At 46.8% G+C, this 17,573-nt stretch overlaps 1 protein-coding gene and 1 long non-coding RNA gene across 8 annotated transcripts in view; one reads left to right on the forward strand and one right to left on the reverse strand.

Annotated features, from left to right (window-relative positions):
- Positions 1-756, reverse strand: part of LOC110529167 (kinesin-like protein KIF13B) — a 66,422-nt gene extending 65,666 nt beyond the window's left edge. For all 4 annotated transcript variants that reach the window (XR_016497575.1, XM_090242450.1, XM_090242449.1 and 1 more), the window contains exons 1-2: positions 330-756; positions 75-172 (exon numbers count right to left, since the gene is read on the reverse strand). The gene's annotated coding sequence lies outside the window, so the exon portion shown is untranslated. The remainder of the gene's footprint in view (positions 1-74; positions 173-329) is intronic.
- Positions 735-17,573, forward strand: part of LOC118965485 (uncharacterized) — a 40,109-nt gene continuing 23,270 nt past the window's right edge. For 2 of the 4 annotated variants that reach the window (XR_016497576.1, XR_005052764.2), the window contains exons 1-4: positions 735-1,261; positions 2,652-2,722; positions 10,816-10,977; positions 11,149-11,332. This is a non-coding gene — a long non-coding RNA (uncharacterized LOC118965485). The remainder of the gene's footprint in view (positions 1,262-2,651; positions 2,723-10,815; positions 10,978-11,148; positions 11,333-17,573) is intronic. The other 2 variants (XR_016497578.1, XR_016497577.1) reach the window with 2 other exon arrangements.

The following is a 17,573-nucleotide window of genomic DNA, read 5'->3' on the forward strand; positions in this document are numbered from 1 at the left end:
TCCGAAAAGCCAACTCTCGCAACAACAACAAAAACTAAAAAGAGTTTAGCGGACAGAGAAAGCTGTCAACTCACCGTGAGAATAATTATTATTTCTCCCTTCCTCGAACTTCCCAAATGCAGGCAGAGTTGTCTTCCAGAAGTGCACCTTCCTCGGCTAGTTTGCGTGTTAGCTGGGTAAAAACAAACATGCATATGGTGACATTGGCGGACTATTTTTTTTGCCAGCAACAAATATAAACAGTTTAGATAGCAAGTTGTCTTGAGTTCTTGCTATTATAAAAACATTCTTAATAAACACAAATTACACTCTGGGTGTTGCAAACTCACCGGGAACGACGACAGCGCATTGAATAGTTTTTCACCTGTTGCATTTCCTGATATCACCCATAGAGATCACTGAAGTTATCCTAAACAGTCCTGAAACCTTAACCGGGTTTAGTGGGGATACAAATTGCCCCACTCTTGTAGATCTGCACAAAGGTCTGATCGTCAAGAATAAACTGTTCGAGAGTTCCCTGATTTATTGTAGATCATTTTTTATCTTAAAGTTGTTTCGGAAAATATACTGTTTATTTATAGTAAAAGTTGGTGGAAAAGATTAGAATTATTGATGTCGGAAGCATTTTTTAAAAGCTCATTTCATTAGAAACAGCGTCCAACGTTTTACATTATTTTGTTACGGACAGGGAATTTATGGGAATAAAACAAATAAGCGCTGTGATGTTATTTTACGACAGTTTCCAGCAGCGGACGGCATGACTCGTGCAAGTGTGATTGAGTGTTGTTTACAAAATTGACAGTTCTCTCATCTTCTCTAAGTTATTGTAGGCTTTATAACGCGTTTCATATTGTGAATTTAGAGTATTAACGTAACAGAAGATATGGGGGAAGCCAATGAAAAAGAGTGCGCGTGTGGAACTATCCTCTACATTTCAGAAATGCTTCTCTCTGCTTGGGTTTTCTAAATTACCATGCTGCTAACTTACAATTCAGCTAACTAGCAAGGGAAGAACTGCATATCTATGTAATCAACCAACCCTGTCTCCGTTTTTGTAGACTAATAAAAAGTGAGAATGCTAGGTATGGGTTGACTATCTAAAAGAGCTAGTTATTTATCTATCTTGTTGCTATGTGTCGGTAGCTAGCTAATGCCAGCTGATCTGATCCGAGCTGGTGATGATGATGATGATGAGCATTGCTGATGTCATCAATCAGCTGGTCGAAGCGCATGAAGAAGGAAATGAAGTCAACCTCAACAAGTAAGAACCCCAACCTAACCAAACGTTAACTACCTAACCTTAATCAACAGCTTTCCGTTGACTGCTTTTTGGTAATTGGTTACTATTCTTATCGACACTATATTCACAAAAGTATATGGACACACCTTCAAATGAGTCGATTTGTTGCTGACAAGGTGTATAAAATCGAGCATATAGGCATGCAATCTCCATAGACAAACATTGGCAGTAGAATGGCCTTACTGAAGAGCTCAGTGACTTTCAACGTGGCATAGGATGCCACCTTTCCAATAAGTCAGTTCTTCAAATTTCTGCCCTGGTCAGCTGTATGTGCTGTTATTGTGAAGTGGAAACATTTAGGAGCAACAACGGCTCAGCCGCGAAGCGGTAGGCCATACTAGCTCACAGGAGTGCTGAAGCGCGTAGTGCATAAAAATCATATGTCTTTTGTTGCAACACTGATTAGTGTTCCAAACTGCCCCTGGAAGCAACTTCAGCATAATAACTGTTTGTTGGGATCTTCATGAAAGGGGTTTCCATGGCCGAGCAGCCGAAACACAAGCCTAAGATCACCATGCGCAAAGCCAAGCGTTGGCTAGAGTGGTGTAAAGCTCGTTGCCATTGGACTCTGAAGCAGTGGAAACACGTTCTCTGGAGAGAGGAATCACACTTCACCATCTGGCAGTCCAACGGATTAATCTGGGTTTGGCGGATGCCAGGAAAACGTTACCTGCCCCAATGCATAGTGGCAACTGTAAAGTTTGGTGGAGGAGTAATAATGGTCTGGGGCTGTTTTCCATGGTTCGGGCCCCTTAATTCCAGTGGAGGGGAAATCTTAACGCTACAGCATACAATGACATTCTAGACAATTCTGTGCTTCCAACTTTGTGGCAACAGTTTGGAGGAGGCGCTTTCCTGTTTCAGCATGACAATGCCCCCATGCACAGAAATGATTTGTTGAAAAATCGGTGTGGAAGAACTTGACTGGTCTGCACAGATCCCTGACCTCAACCACAAAGAACACCTTTGCTCTTGTGGCTGAATGGAGCAAATCCCTGCACCAATGTTCCAACATCTAGTGTGGAAGCTGTTATAGCAGCAAAGGGGGGGGGACCAACTCCATATTGATGTCCATGATTTTGGAATGAGATGTTGGACGAGCAGGTGTCCACATACTTCTGGTCATGTAGTGTATCTAAAAGCTCCCAGTCCACCACCTCGCCAAAGCCCTTGGGGAGGTGTCTTGTGACCCACCAAGTAAACAAAACCTTATGTCATGCCAGAAACCTGTCTTAAGCTCAAACGTGTGTGTGTGTGTGTGTGTGTGTGTGTGTGTGTACTTAAAATAGACAAGCATTTAACAATTGAAATTAATTTGAAGGAACGTGTGTACTTGTATCTCTTTGTCCAGATCGCTGTAGTGGCTGTGACGTGAAAACCCCATCGTTGTCCTCACATCAGTTTCAGAGGAAACATCTGTGTGTGAGTACATTCATGATGTAGCTTCAGTGAGACCAGAAGGACTCTGGCCACAGTGTCCTATTGATTTATGCTAAATAATAATTCATTTTAAACAAATAAAAATAACTAAAATAACTACTCCACACAGTCTTGCACAGGCTATGAGGTAAACCATTCAAAACTGTTCCCCCGAACCCTGTCAGGACACACCTCTAACTACGTAGCTGAGGCCGTCGGGTAATGTTACTACCCCCCCCCCCCCCCCCCGAACCCTGTCAGGACACACCTCTAACTACGTAGCTGAGGCCGTCAGGTAATGTTACTACCCCCCCCCCCCCCCCCCGAACCCTGTCAGGACACACCTCTAACTACGTAGCTGAGGCCGTCGGGTAATGTTACTACCCCCCCCCCCCCCCCCCCGAACCCTGTCAGGACACACCTCTAACTACGTAGCTGAGGCCGTCAGGTAATGTTGCTACCCCCCCCCCCCCCCCGAACCCCTTTCAGGACACACCTCTAACTACATAGCTGAGGCCGTCAGGTAATGTTGCTACCCCCCCCCCCCCCCCGAACCCCTGTCAGGACACACCTCTAATTACGTAGCTGAGGCCGCCAGGTAATACTGCTACCCCCTCCCTCACAGAGGCTGTCAGGTTATAGTGCTACCCCCTCCCTCACAGAGGCTGTCAGGTAATTCTGCTACCCCCTCCCTCACAGAGGCTGTCAGGTAATTCTGCTACCCCCTCCCTCACAGAGGCTGTCAGGTAATTCTGCTACCCCCTCCCTCACAGAGGCTGTTAGGTAATTCCGCTACCCCCTCCCTCACAGAGGCTGTCAGGTTATAGTGCTACCCCCTCCCTCACAGAGGCTGTCAGGTTATAGTGCTACCCCCTCCCTCACAGAGGCTGTCAGGTTATAGTGCTACCCCCTCCCTCACAGAGGCTGTCAGGTTATAGTGCTACCCCCTCCCTCACAGAGGCTGTCAGGTTATAGTGCTACCCCCTCCCTCACAGAGGCTGTCAGGTTATACTGCTACCCCCTCCCTCACAGAGGCTGTTAGGTAATAGTGCTACCCCCTCCCTCACAGAGGCTGTTAGGTAATACTGCTACCCCCTCCCTCGCAGAGGCTGTTAGGTAACACTGCTACCCCCTCCCTCACAGAGGCTGTTAGGTAATACTGCTACCCCCTCCCTCACAGAGGCTGTCAGGTACTGCTAAAGTAGACCCTAAGATGTATATTATTTGGAGGTCTCTGTGAAATAGTTACAGTCTGGAGTGTAATGGTTAGTTGGTTCCACTAGATGGTGCTAGATCTCTAGTTTGAAATGGAGCTCATGCTGGGCAACCCCTGCTCACCGCAATGTCTATTTCTATTGGCACAAGCACTGTTCATGACTAACTGTTCACACCCCTCTTGTTGGTGGAAAGAATTTTGCAAGTTTTAAAGCTTTTTTTCTTGCAATTCTACACATTTTGCTATGTCTAGTGTGTATTCATCTGATATGAATGACTAAACAAATTACATTAATATCTATGGGTTTGAAAACCTAAATAAAGTTTTAAAAAAGTGTTAGCTGACATGGGCTAATTGATATGGACATTTCTAGCGAGTTATAATTAGCTCTGTAATGACTGACAAGAGGAACTGATGACCCAATTTAGAAATTGTAACTTGTGCATTCTACTATTACAACTTTCAAGAGTAAATTTAAAGCCGGAATCAGTTCCTTTACAATTTTAAAAAAAAAATAATAATTTAAATTGTCTCTGTATTTTTGCTGGAGGGGGACCCCTGCCGACCCCTCACTCCCCACCTAAGGGGTGCGCCCCATAGTTTGGGAACCACTGTTGTAGAACATATTTTTTTAAATCTATTTCTCAAGCTAAAATACTTATACCTTATTAACCTATCAGACAAATGAAGAACTGTACATTTTGATCTGATATTTGTTTAGTTATAAAGAGTGAATTATAAAGTTCACCCTCGTGTCCCCTGTGGCTTGGTGTGTCTTTGGGAGTTACAACAGGACTCTATGCTTTGGCCCTTCACTGCAGTAGGAGGGAGAAGTTTTGTGTGACTTCTGGGAGATCAATAGAAGATTGAGGGATGTGATAGAGGAGTTGGGGAATGGAGGTCTGGACCCTGAGGGCTTGTTTGTTAGTCTGTATTTATTCCTTAGTAGCTGATAAGGTGTGTGTGTGTGTGCGCCCGCCCTCCTGTATTGCTCATCCAGCAGTGTTATCAGCACGTTCGTTAAGACGGATTACTCTAATTGTTGCGGCTGCTTATCAGGCTGAGACGTGGGAGGCTCTTCTCTGCTGTCTGTCCCTGCCTGTGTCTGTCTGCCTGTGTCTGTGTCTGTCTGCCTGTGTCTGTGTCTGTCTGTGTCTGTCTGCCTGTGCCTGTGTCTCCCCCTGCCTGCCTGTGTCTCCCCCTGCCTGCCTGTGTCTCCCCCTGCCTGCCTGTCCCTGCCTGCCTGTGTCTCCCCCTGCCTGCCTGTGTAAGCAGGTGTGCTGACTTGCTTGTGTCCGTAATAAAACAGTCATGTTTCTCAGAGTCCCGCTACTTGTTCGTTTGATGAGAAAAGCTTCAGTATTTAACCTGCAAATAGCCATTCAGATTATATCATTTTTTAATTGACTGCTATCAGCCAATCGGATGTGTTCTCTGGAGCAATAAATCCTGTGATTGTCTTAAATCAGTCATCAGATTGTTAGAATGGACATTATGTTGCCAGTAATAGGTTGGAGGAATATGAGCTGAGATGACTGGTCTAGATGATGACTGTGGTCATCAAACCTGATGACGGCTCTAGATTGTTTTATCGTTGTCAAACCTGTCCAAGTGGAGAAAATGACAGCCAGACTGAAGAGGCAGATGTCTAATCTCAATTTATTCTGAATCTGCTCTCCTTGGTCCTACAGTTCCAATACATCCTGAATCTGCTCTCCTTGGTCCTGCATTTTCAAGGGGGCTGAAGTTACACACAGAAAATGTAACTTTGTTGTGCCATTTTATGACGTGATTTTATAATGTCCCACATTTTCCTGCCAGTGACTTGATGGAGTGGGGTTGTCCAGGTACTTGCTCTTGAGATCGAAGTTGCCCCGAATGTAATCGCAGATCTACAGTTGAAGTCGGAAGTTACACCTGAGCCAAATACATTTAAACTCAGTTTTTTCACAATTCCTGACATTTAATCCTTGTAAAAATTCCCTGTTTTAAGTCAGTTAGGATCACCACTTTATTTTAAGAATGTGAAATGTCAGAATAATAGTAGAGATAATGATTTATTTCAGCTTTTATTTATTTCATCACATTCCCAGTGGGTCAGAAGTTTACATACACTCAATTAGTATTGGGTAGCATTACCTTTAAATTGTTTAACTTGGGTTAAACATTTCGAGGAGCCTTCCACAAGCTTCCCACAATAAGTTGGGTGAATTTTGGCCCATTCCTCCTGACAGAGCTGGTGAAACTGAGTCAGGTTTGTAAGGCCTCCTTGCTCACACACGCTTTTTCAGTTTTGCCCACACATTTTTTTTATAGGTTTGAGGTCAGGGCTTTGTGATGGCCACTCCAATACCTTGACTTTGTTGTCCTTAAGCCATTTTGCCACAACTTTGGAAGTGTGCTTGGGGTCATTGTCCATTTGGAAGACCCATTTGCGACCAAGCAAGACTGTCTTGATGTTGCTTCAATATATCCACATAATTATCCTCCTTCATAATGCCATCTATTTTGTGAAGTGCACCAGTCCCTCCTGCAGCAAAGCAACCCCACAACATGATGCTGCCACCCCCGTGCTTCACGTTTGGGATGGTGTTCTTTGGCTTGTAAGCCTCCCCCTTTTTCCTCCAAACATAACGATCGTCATTATGGCCAAACAGTTCTATTTTTGTTTCATCAGACCAGAGGACATTTCTCCAAAAAGTACGATCTTTGTCCCCATGTGCAATTGCAAACCGTAGTCTGGCTCTTTTTCTGGCGGTTTTGGAGCAGTGGTTTCTTCCTTGCTGAGCGGCCTTTCAGGTTATGTCAACATAGGACTCGTTTTACTGTGGATATAGATACTTTTGTACCTGTTTCCTCCAGCATCTTCACAAGGTCCTTTGCTGTTGTTCTGGGATTTATTTGCATTTTTCGCACCAAAGTACGTTCATTTCTAGGAGACAGAACACGTCTCCTTCCTGAGCGGTATGACAGCTGCGTGGTCCCATGGTGTTTATACCTGCATACTGTTGTTTGTACAGATGAACATGGTACCTTCAGGCATTTGGAAATTGCTCCCAAGGATGAACCAGACTTGTGGAGGTCTACAATTTCTTTTCTGAGGTCTCGGTTGATTTCTTTTGATTTTCTCATGATGTCAAGCAAAGAGGCACTGAGTTTGAAGGTAGGCCCTGAAATACATCAAATTGACTCAAATGATGTCAATTAGCCTATCAGAAGCTTCTAAAGCCATGATATCATTTTCTGGAATTTTCCAAGCTGTTTAAAGGCACAGTCACCTTAGTGTATGTAAACTTCTGACCTACTGGAATTGTGATACAGTGAATTATAAGTGAAATAATCTGTCTGTAAACAGTTGGAAAAATTACTTGTCATGCACAAAGTAGATGTCCTAACCGACTTGCCAAAACTATAGTTTGTTGACAAGACATTTGTGGAGTGGTTGAAAAACGAGTTTTAATGACTCCAACCTAAGTGTATGTAAACTTCCGACTTCAACTGTAAAAATCCAATTTTTAAGATTCCTTTATTGTACACAGGGTCAAACAGGAAGTTAGGTTCTGCTTTATCCCAACCCCTCTGAAATGCATGTGTATATATTTAAACCTTTTATTTAACTAGGCAAGTCAGTTAAAGAACCTTTTTACATACAATGACGGCCTAGGAACAGTCAGATAAATGCCTTGTTCAGGGGGCAGAACGATAGATTTTTACCTTGTCAGCTCGGAGATTCGATCAAGCAAATATTTCGGTTACTAGTCCAACGCTCTAGCCACTAGGCTACCCTGCCGTCCACACACTCTAACCACTAGGCTACCCTGCCGTCCATACACTCTAACCACTAGGCTACCCTGCCGTCCATACACTCTAGCCACTAGGCTACCCTGCCGTCCACACACTCTAACCACTAGGCTACCCTGCCGTCCATACACTCTAACCACTAGGCTACCCTGCCGTCCATACACTCTAACCACTAGGCTACCCTGCCGTCCACACACTCTAACCACTAGGCTACCCTGCCGTCCATACACTCTAACCACTAGGCTACCCTGCCGTCCATACACTCTAGCCACTAGGCTACCCTGCCGTCCATACACTCTAACCACTAGGCTACCCTGCCGTCCATACACTCTAACCACTAGGCTACCCTGCCGTCCATACACTCTAGCCACTAGGTTTCCCTGCCGTCCATACACTCTAGCCACTAGGCTACCCTGCCGTCCATACACTCTAACCACTAGGCTACCCTGCCGTCCATACACTCTAACCACTAGGCTACCCTGCCGTCCATACACTCTAACCACTAGGCTACCCTGCCGTCCATACACTCTAACCACTAGGCTACCCTGCCGCCTCTACACTCTAACCACTAGGCTACCCTGCCGTCCATACACTCTAACCACTAGGCTACCCTGCCGTCCATACACTCTAACCACTAGGCTACCCTGCCGTCCATACACTCTAACCACTAGGCTACCCTGCCGTCCATACACTCTAACCACTAGGCTACCCTGCCGTCCATACACTCTAACCACTAGGCTACCCTGCCGTCCATACACTCTAACCACTAGGCTACCCTGCCGTCCATACACTCTAGCCACTAGGCTACCCTGCCGTCCATACACTCTAGCCACTAGGCTACCCTGCCGTCCATACACTCTAACCACTAGGCTACCCTGCCGTCCATACACTCTAACCACTAGGCTACCCTGCCGTCCATACACTCTAACCACTAGGCTACCCTGCCGTCCATACACTCTAACCACTAGGCTACCCTGCCGTCCATACACTCTAGCCACTAGGCTACCCTGCCGTCCATACACTCTAACCACTAGGCTACCCTGCCGTCCATACACTCTAACCACTAGGCTACCCTGCCGTCCATACACTCTAACCACTAGGCTACCCTGCCGTCCATACACTCTAGCCACTAGGCTACCCTGCCGTCCATACACTCTAACCACTAGGCTAACCTGCCGCCTCTACACTCTAACCATTAGGCTACCCTGCCGCCTCTACACTCTAACCACTAGGCTACCCTGCCGTCCATACACTCTAACCACTAGGCTACCCTGCCGTCCATACACTCTAACCACTAGGCTACCCTGCCGTCCATACACTCTAACCACTAGGCTACCCTGCCGTCCATACACTCTAACCACTAGGCTACCCTGCCGTCCATACACTCTAGCCACTAGGCTACCCTGCCGTCCATACACTCTAACCACTAGGCTACCCTGCCGTCCATACACTCTAACCACTAGGCTACCCTGCCGCCTCTACACTCTAACCATTAGGCTACCCTGCCGCCTCTACACTCTAACCACTAGGCTACGCTGCCGTCCATACACTCTAACCACTAGGCTACCCTGCCGTCCATACACTCTAACCACTAGGCTACCCTGCCGTCCATACACTCTAACCACTAGGCTACCCTGCCGTCCATACACTCTAACCACTAGGCTACCCTGCCGTCCATACACTCTAACCACTAGGCTACCCTGCCGTCCATACACTCTAACCACTAGGCTACCCTGCCGTCCATACACTCTAACCACTAGGCTACCCTGCCGTCCATACACTAACCACTAGGCTACCCTGCCGCCTCTACACTCTAACCACTAGGCTACCCTGCCGTCCATACACTCTAACCACTAGGCTACCCTGCCGTCCATACACTAACCACTAGGCTACCCTGCCGCCTCTACACTCTAACCACAAGGCTACCCTGCCGTCCATACACTAACCACTAGGCTACCCTGCCGCCTCTACACTCTAACCACTAGGCTACCCTGCCGTCCATACACTAACCACTAGGCTACCCTGCCGCCTCTACACTCTAACCACTAGGCTACCCTGCCGTCCATACACTAACCACTAGGCTACCCTGCCGCCTCTACACTCTAACCACTAGGCTACCCTGCCGTCCATACACTAACCACTAGGCTACCCTGCCGCCTCTACACTCTAACCACTAGGCTACCCTGCCGCCTCTACACTCTAACCACTAGGCTACCCTGCCGTCCATACACTAACCACTAGGCTACCCTGCCGCCTCTACACTCTAACCACTAGGCTACCCTGCCGTCCATACACTAACCACTAGGCTACCCTGCCGCCTCTACACTCTAACCACTAGGCTACCCTGCCGTCCATACACTCTAACCACTAGGCTACCCTGCCGTCCATACACTCTAACCACTAGGCTACCCTGCCGTCCATACACTCTAACCACTAGGCTACCCTGCCGTCCATACACTCTAACCACTGGGCTACCCTGCCGTCCATACACTCTAACCACTAGGCTACCCTGCCGTCCATACACTCTAACCACTAGGCTACCCTGCCATCCATACACTCTAACCACTAGGCTACCCTGCCGTCCATACACTCTAACCACTAGGCTACCCTGCCGTCCATACACTCTAACCACTAGGCTACCCTGCCGTCCATACACTAACCACTAGGCTACCCTGCCGCCTCTACACTCTAACCACTAGGCTACCCTGTCGCCTCTACACTCTAACCACTAGGCTACCCTGTCGCCTCTACACTCTAACCACTAGGCTACCCTGTCGCCTCTACACTCTAACCACTAGGCTACCCTGTCGCCTCTACACTCTAACCACTAGGCTACCCTGTCGCCTCTACACTCTAACCACTAGGCTACCCTGTCGCCTCTACACTCTAACCACTAGGCTACCCTGTCGCCTCTACACTCTTGCCACTAGGCTACCCTGCCGTCCCATACATACAGAGGTTGGTCTAGGAGGCTAGACGCGTTACCCCTCAATCTGAACCTGTTCAGTCGTACTATAGAACTTGGTTCTATTTGTATCAGCAAGACTGACCTCTTCTCCTTCTTCTTTCCTCGTTTTAGGTGCTCGGAAACGCAGTGTGTGGGCATCGCCATCGAGACGCATCCTGACTACTGTCTGAAGAGTGTAACTGTCACCTCAGTGACATGTTGGGGTACGGCTGTACCCGGCTGGAGATAAGAGTTCAGAGCGTCTATCGAGGACGTAGCACGGGACACCAACAGGTCAGAGGGCAGAGGTTAAGGGTCAGGAGGGTTTTTTTTTGAATGGAGTCGTCATAGCGACTGCTAGTGATATGTCTTTAGTCTAACTCATAGCTACTGGTCATTAATCACCATCATCCCAGACACCCTCAACCCACTCTAATTCACATTTTTTGCATATCTCCCCAACAGATCCACAGATGATGCTATCTCTATTGAACTCCACACTGCCCTTTCCCACCTGGACAAAAGGAACACCTATGTGAGAATGCTATTCATCGACTACAGCTCAGCGTTCAACACCATAGTGCCCTCAAAGCTTATCACTAAGCTAAGTATCCTGGACTTCTTGACGGGACGCCCCCAGGTGGTGAGGGTAGGTAACAACACATCTGCCACGCCCTCAACATAGCTTTAAGCACCAGATGTCAGAGCAGCTCACAGATCACTGCACCTGTACATAGCCCACCTGTACATAGCCCACCTGTACATAGCCCACCTGTAAATAGCCCACCTGTAAATAGCCCATCTGTAAATAGCCCATCTGTAAACAGCCTATCCAACAACCGGTCCGGCCTGTTGTCCGGACCTCTGGCAGTCTCTATGGGGGTGCCACAGGGTTCAATTCTCGGGCCGACTCTCTTCTCTGTATACATCAATGATGTCGCTCTTGCTGCTGGTGATTCTCTGATCCACCTCTACGCAGACGACACCATTCTGTATACATCAGGCCCTTTGGACACTGTGTTAACAACCCTCCAGGCAAGCTGCAATACCATACAACTCTCCTTCCGTGGCCTCCAACTGCTCTTAAACGCAAATAAAACTAAATGCATGCTCTTCAACCGATCATTGCCCGCACCTGCCTGCCCGCCCAGCATCACTACTCTGGACGGCTCTGACTTAGAATACGTGGCTAACTACTAATATCTAGGTGTCTGGCTAGACTGTAAACTCTCCTTCCAGACTCACATTAAGCATCTCCAATCAAAATAATTATCTAGAATTGGCTTCCTATTTCGCAACAAAGCATCCTTCACTCATGCTTCCAAACATACCCTTGTAAAACTGACTATCCTAACGATCCTTGACTTCGGTGATGTCATCTATAAAATAGCCTCCAACACTCTACTCAGCAAATTGGATGCAGTCTATCACAGCGCCATCCGTTTTGCCACCAAAGCCCCATATACTACCCACCACTGCGACCTGTACGCTCTCGTTGGTTGGCCCTCGCTTCATACTCGTCGCCAAACCCACTGGCTCCAGGTCATCTACAAGTCTCTGCTAGGTAAAGGCCCGTCCGATCTCAGCTCGCTGGTCACCATAGAATCTCCCACCTGTAGCACACACTACAGCAGGTATATCTCTCTGGTCACCCCCAAAGCCAATTCCTCCTTTGGTCGCCTTTCCTTCCAGTTCTCTGCTGCCCATGACTGGAACGAACTGCAAAAATCACTGAAGCTGGAGACTCATATCTCCCTCACTAACTTTAAGCACCAGCTGTGAGAGCAGCTCACAGATCACTGTACCTGTTCATAGCCCATCTGTATACAGCCCATCTATCTACCTCATCCCCATACTGTATTTATTTATTTATCTTGCTCCTTTTTACCCCAGTATCTCTACTTGCACATTCATCTTCTGTACATCTACCATTCCAGTGTTTAATTGCTATATTGTAATTACTTCGCCACCATGGCTTATTTATTGCCTTAACTCCCTTATTTGACCTAATTTAAACTCACTGTATATAGACTTTGTTTTCTTTTTTTTCTACTGTATTATTGACTGTATGTTTTTGTTTACTCCATGTGTAACTCTGTGTTGTTGTTTGTGTCGAACTGCTTTGCTTTGTCTTGGCCAGGTCACAGTTGCAAATGAGAACTTGTTCTGTGTTTGTTTATTCCATGCTATGCTTTATCTTGACCAGGTCGCAGTTGCAAATGAGAACTTGTTCTCAACTAGCCTACCTAGTTAAATAAAAAGGTACTCTGTGTATATAGACAAGTTATTACCTCATACCCCTGGACAGGGACTCAGTACTGGTACTCTGTGTGTGTGTATATAGACAAGTTATTACCTCATACCTCTGGACAGGGACTCAGTACTAGTATCCCATCTGTATAGACAAGTTATTACCTCGTACCCCTGGACAGGGACTCAGTACTGGTACTCTGTGTATATAGACAAGTTATTACCTCGTACCCCTGGACAGGGACTCAGTACTGATACTCTGTGTGTATATAGACAAGTTATTACCTCGTACCTCTGGACAGGGACTCAGTACTGGTACTCTGTGTGTGTATATAGACAAGTTATTACCTCATACCTCTGGACAGGGACTCAGTACTGGTACTCTGTGTATAAAGGGCCCGAAAGTAAGCATTTCACTGTTAGTCCACACCTGTTGTTTGACCAAGCATGTGATGAATAAAATGTGTATTTAATCTAAGGGGCAGAGACCCAAGAGTTGGAATGGAGTCATAGCACCTAATCATATGTTGTTTAGTCATGACTCGTATGTCACTAGTCATGTCAGTCATCATAGCTACTGGTCCCGTGTGACTCAGTTGATAAAGCATGGCGCTTTCAAACGCAAGGGTTGCGGGTTCGATTCCCGCGGGGGAGGAAAAAGTAGGAAAATGTCACTACTGTAACTCACACTGGATGAGAGCATCTCCTTAGTGACTAAAATGGATCATGTAAATGTTAGCCTTATAGTTATACAGAGCATTCGGAAAGTTAATGTTAGTTAAAGTCAACTCAATGTTAGGAAGGTGTTCCTAATGTTTGGTTTACTCAGTGTATTTTGCCAAGAGTTTTACAAGAGAGGATGATGTAGTTTATCAGCATTTGTAAAAAAATATCTAAACATATTTGCACATGGATACTGTACTTTCGATATTTGAGCAGAACTGCCAGTGGTCTGTCCCTGATTTTTTTTGAAAGAGCTCCATTAAAAAACAACAGTTCTCCATCTCAGTGTGCGTCCCAAATGGTTCCCTATTTAGTGCACTACTTTTAACCAGAGCCCTATAGGCCCTACATAGGGGATAAAGGGTCCCACTTGGGACACTCGGTCTGTCTCCCGTTCTTACGAACCAGGTGGGGGGCTGCCAGCCAGTCAGCCTGTGGTGACTCATAGCTTCACTTTAAAAGAGAAGAGTCATTTTACAGGGTTTTTAATGGGGTAGATCGTTACCGGTTGGCGTGAAACCGTAGCAGGCCAGACAATCTACTGAGGCTTCATGACTATGCCCTCCTCTTCTCTGTTCAGTCTGTGGTTGTGCTCTGTTCAGTCTGGTTGTCTGCTCTGTTCAGTCTGGTTGTCTGCTCTGTTCAGTCTGGTTGTCTGCTCTGTTCAGTCTGTGGTTGTCTGCTCTGTTCAGTCTGTGGTTGTCTGCTCTGTTTGGTGTGTGGTTGTCTGCTCTGTTCAGTCTGTGGTTGTCTGCTCTGTTCAGTCTGTGGTTGTCTGCTCTGTTCAGTCTGTGGTTGTCTGCTCTGTTCAGTGTGTGGTTGTCTGCTCTGTTCAGTGTGTGGTTGTCTGCTCTGTTCAGTGTGTGGTTGTCTGCTCTGTTCAGTGTGTGGTTGTGTGGTTGTCTGCTCTGTTCAGTGTGTGGTTGTCTGCTCTGTTCAGTCTGTGGTTGTCTGCTCTGTTCAGTCTGTGGTTGTCTGCTCTGTTCAGTGTGTGGTTGTCTGCTCTGTTCAGTCTGTGGTTGTGTGGTTGTCTGCTCTGTTCAGTGTGTGGTTGTCTGCTCTGTTCAGTGTGTGGTTGTCTGCTCTGTTCAGTGTGTGGTTGTCTGCTCTGTTCAGTGTGTGGTTGTCTGCTCTGTTCAGTGTGTGGTTGTCTGCTCTGTTCAGTCTGTGGTTGTCTGCTCTGTTCAGTCTGTGGTTGTCTGCTCTGTTCAGTGTGTGGTTGTGTGCTCTGTTCAGTCTGTGGTTGTCTGCTCTGTTCAGTCTGGTTGTCTGCTCTGTTCAGTGTGTGGTTGTCTGCTCTGTTCAGTGTGTGGTTGTCTGCTCTGTTCGGTCTGTGGTTGTCTGCTCTGTTCGGTGTGTGGTTGTCTGCTCTGTTCAGTGTGTGGTTGTCTGCTCTGTTCAGTGTGTGGTTGTCTGCTCTGTTCAGTGTGTGGTTGTCTGCTCTGTTCAGTGTGTGGTTGTCTGCTCTGTTCAGTGTGTGGTTGTCTGCTCTGTTCAGTGTGTGGTTGTCTGCTCTGTTCAGTGTGTGGTTGTCTGCTCTGTTCAGTGTGTGGTTGTCTGCTCTGTTCAGTGTGTGGTTGTCTGCTCTGTTCAGTCTGTGGTTGTCTGCTCTGTTCAGTCTGTGGTTGTGTGGTTGTCTGCTCTGTTCAGTGTGTGGTTGTCTGCTCTGTTCAGTGTGTGGTTGTCTGCTCTGTTCAGTGTGTGGTTGTCTGCTCTGTTCAGTGTGTGGTTGTCTGCTCTGTTCAGTCTGTGGTTGTGTGCTCTGTTCAGTCTGTGGTTGTCTGCTCTGTTCAGTCTGTGGTTGTCTGCTCTGTTCAGTGTGTGGTTGTCTGCTCTGTTCAGTGTGTGGTTGTCTGCTCTGTTCAGTCTGGTTGTCTGCTCTGTTCAGTCTGTGGTTGTCTGCTCTGTTCAGTGTGTGGTTGTGTGCTCTGTTCAGTCTGTGGTTGTCTGCTCTGTTCAGTCTGGTTGTCTGCTCTGTTCAGTGTGTGGTTGTCTGCTCTGTTCAGTGTGTGGTTGTGTGCTCTGTTCAGTGTGTGGTTGTCTGCTCTGTTCAGTGTGTGGTTGTCTGCTCTGTTCAGTCTGTGGTTGTCTGCTCTGTTCAGTGTGTGGTTGTCTGCTCTGTTCAGTGTGTGGTTGTCTGCTCTGTTCAGTCTGTGGTTGTCTGCTCTGTTCAGTGTGTGGTTGTCTGCTCTGTTCAGTGTGTGGTTGTCTGCTCTGTTCAGTGTGTGGTTGTCTGCTCTGTTCAGTCTGTGGTTGTCTGCTCTGTTCAGTGTGTGGTTGTCTGCTCTGTTCAGTGTGTGGTTGTGTGCTCTGTTCAGTCTGTGGTTGTCTGCTCTGTTCAGTCTGGTTGTCTGCTCTGTTCAGTGTGTGGTTGTCTGCTCTGTTCAGTGTGTGGTTGTGTGCTCTGTTCAGTCTGTGGTTGTCTGCTCTGTTCAGTCTGTGGTTGTGTGGTTGTCTGCTCTGTTCAGTCTGTGGTTGTCTGCTCTGTTCAGTCTGTGGTTGTGTGCTCTGTTCAGTCTGTGGTTGTGTGCTCTGTTCAGTGTGTGAACATCGTTTTCACACTGCTGAGATGTAGCCTGGTTACTCATCCACTATAGTTGCTATGGTAGTGAACCATGTGTATAGTTGCTATGGTTGTGAAAATTTTTATCTGTGCAAGCCAGCACAGGATGGTTTGGCACAACAATGGTGTGTATGAGAAAAGGTTTAGGAGTCCATTCAGAGCCAGCTAGTATAAAATGACCTCTCTTCTACAGCCTCTGTTATACGTCTGCCTCCTTCTGTTCATTTCCAAAGAGCTACCAAAACGTTGTTCAGTGTTGCTGCCTGGTACAGATGTAAGAGCATACCCACACTACAGTCGTGGCCGAAAGTTTTGAGAATGACACAAATATTAATTTTCACAAAGTCTGCTGCCTCAGTTTGTATGATGGCAATTTGCATATACTCCAGAATGGTATGAAGAGTGATCAGATGAATTGCTATTAATTGCAAAGTCCCTCTTTGCCATGCAAATTAACTGAATCCCCCCAAAAACATTTCCACTGCATTTCAGCCCTGCCACAAAAGGACCAGCTGACATGTCAGTGATTCTCTCGTTAACACAGGTGTGAGTGTTGACGAGGACAAGGCTGGAGATCACTCTGTCATGCTGATTGAGTTTGAAAAACAGACTGGAAGCTTCAAAAGGAGGGTGGTGCTTGGAATCATTGTTCTTCCTCGGTCAGCAATGCTGTCATCATTGCTTTGCACAAAAAATGGCTTCACAGGCAAGGATATTGCTGCCAGTAAGATTGCACCTAAATCAACCATTTATCGGATCATCAAGAACTTCAAGGAGAGCGGTTCAATTGTTGTGAAGAAGGCTTCAGGGCGCCCAAGAAAGTCCAGCAACAGTCATGCCAACAGTAAAGCATCCTGAAACCATTCATGTGTGGGGTTGCTTCTCAGCCAAGGGAGTGGGCTCACTCACAATTTCGCCTAAGAACACAGCCATGAATAAAGAATGGTATCAACACATCCTCCGAGAGCAACTTCTCCCAACCATCCAGGAACAGTTTGGTGATGAACAATGCCTTTCCCAGCATGATGGAACACCTTTCCATAAGGCAAACGTGAAAACTAATTGGCTCGGGGAACAAAATATTGATATTCAGGAGACTCCCCTGACCTGAATCCCATTGAGAACTTGTGGTCAATCCTCAAGAGGCGGGTGGACAAACAAAAACCCACAAATTCTGACAAACTCCAAGCATTGATTATGCAAGAATGCGCTGCCATCAGTCAGGATGTGGCCCAGAAGTTAATTGTCAGCATGCCAGGGCAGATTGCAGAGGTCTTGAAAAAGAAGGGTCAACACTGCAAATATTGACTCTTTGCATCAACTTCTTGTAATTGTCAATAAAAGCCTTTGACAC

Source organism: Oncorhynchus mykiss, chromosome 8 (genome assembly GCF_057628025.1).
Source record: "Oncorhynchus mykiss isolate SJ-2025 chromosome 8, ASM5762802v1, whole genome shotgun sequence".
Lineage (NCBI taxonomy): Eukaryota > Metazoa > Chordata > Actinopteri > Salmoniformes > Salmonidae > Oncorhynchus > Oncorhynchus mykiss.